This window comes from Eucyclogobius newberryi, unplaced genomic scaffold, assembly GCF_026437365.1.
Source record: "Eucyclogobius newberryi isolate DKJ021-1_F unplaced genomic scaffold, fEucNew1.0.hap1 SCAF_7, whole genome shotgun sequence".
In the NCBI taxonomy this organism is placed as follows: Eukaryota; Metazoa; Chordata; class Actinopteri; order Gobiiformes; family Gobiidae; genus Eucyclogobius; species Eucyclogobius newberryi.
This window is the reverse complement of record NW_027316389.1, coordinates 35,648,588-35,650,358: the sequence shown is the minus strand read 5'-3', so window position 1 is coordinate 35,650,358 and position 1,771 is coordinate 35,648,588. Positions and strand designations below refer to the sequence as shown.

At 40.5% G+C, this 1,771-nt stretch overlaps 1 protein-coding gene across 1 annotated transcript in view; it reads right to left on the bottom strand.

Moving 5' to 3' along the window:
- The window catches only part of adm2b (adrenomedullin 2b), a 6,891-nt gene extending 6,598 nt beyond the window's left edge, over positions 1-293 (bottom strand). The window contains exon 1 of the mRNA XM_072435400.1: positions 1-293. This exon is cut by the window's left edge and continues 271 nt beyond it. The gene's annotated coding sequence lies outside the window, so the exon portion shown is untranslated.
- Positions 294-1,771: the final 1,478 nt, after the last annotated feature.

The window sequence follows — 1,771 nt, the reverse complement described above, 5'->3', positions numbered from 1 at the left end:
AGTTGAGCTTGTAACTTGCATTCATAGAAGTAAATGAACATTACTCCTGATTAACTTGTTTTGGAGCACAGACCAGCGCTTGTGATGTCTTGAGTGTTCTGACTTATAAAGCTCCATGGAGGGAGGAGGAAGCTGGGAAGGAGGTGGGAGGAGGAGAGCTTAGAGGCTATTGTCTGCCCCACACTCAGCAGTCTTACCTCTATGGGACCTGCAACTTAATTAAACCCTAAGGACTCCAGTCCTCACCTAGAGCCCAGTAGCACCCATGTATCGTTATTATGTTTTAATCACTGCTGCTTTGATAGCTTTTATGCCTTGACTTTTGGTCCAGATAAGGCCACACTGACCTTACACAGTAGCGTTTGGACTCTATTATTGGATTTAGTTTCCTTTTACACAAAGAACATCTATTTAAGGCTATAGTTGGCTTGACCCAGTTCCCAGCTGAAGCTCAAGGAGGCCATAGTGACGTCATATAAAATTCAAACAGGGCAATAACATTTTATTAGCATCCAGTAGCTTATAGGGAAGTGTGCCCTTTGAAATGCTTTTGAGACATCTATAAAATATCCACAAAAAAATCTACAGTTTTATCTACAGCCAATCTTATATTTGATAATTAATTAAAAACCTGACTTTTAAATAGCACTTGATGTTGTATATTTTATTCTTGGCACGTTGACAGAAGATGCATGGATAGATTCACCCTAAGACAGTTTATAATAAAATCTGGTGATTTCCTGTTCAAAGCATTTATAAGCCCCGCCTCTTCATGGTGGCATTTCACCATAACAAGCAGCAGATTATGTGTTTCTATTCTTAAAGTATGGCTAAGTGATAATTTAGAACTGTACATGTTTGACCCGAAGTCTAAAGGTTTTGAATAATTGCAAGTGAATACAGAATACAGTGGGCAGGGATAGGGGGGAGGTGAGCACTAAAGCCTCAAATTCAGAACAATACAGAATTACTCAAACATGCATGAATCGATCAAAATCAAAGTAAGTAAAACTAACGACGGGGAACAGAGTTTTAACATGGTTAAGCTTATGGCTGTTGATTTTAAGGTGATTTGACATAATATGTTCCCTTTAATGACAGCCATTGAATGCACCATGGCCTTTCTAAGGTTTGGTTAATCAAATGCACATGAGATGAATTCCTTTCTGTTGGAGCTCTATGGAACAAATGTATAGGGACCTCTTACTGGGTCCTTGGAAAGGGATGTGGAGTAAGCTATCAAGCAAAGTTCATGTGTTTAACATTTAGTTCTTCAACAACAGTTCAGAGAAGACAAAATGAGCTCTGAGAGAAACACCATCAGGAGTTTTACAGACAATCAGCTGTATCAAATTCTGATGCGTAGGAAATGTGTGGAAAAGTTTTTGTTCTCTTCTGTAGTGGACACAGGTGAGCAGCGTGGAGCGGCAGCAGATGAAATGAAGACAGAGTGCAGAGATGGACTGGACTCTTAATTAAAAGTGTGAGCCGAGCGTGTGTGTGACTCAGCGCCTGGCTATGTTACCAGGTGAGCTGCACTTTCCTCAGCATCTCCTCGTGTCTCTGTGCTCACATTATCACCATGAAAGAGCCGTTTCAGCTGGGAATCTAAAGTTCTCTCTCCAACACCTCAGTCAGAGAAGATCAGATGTCTGGACACATAATATCTGGAGCCAGGTCCAAGAAACCTCACTTTTCAAAATCTGTAGGTTGTACAATAGAAGGCTTTGGTGTAGCGCTCTATCTTACTTTTAGTGGGAAAAAGATTGTT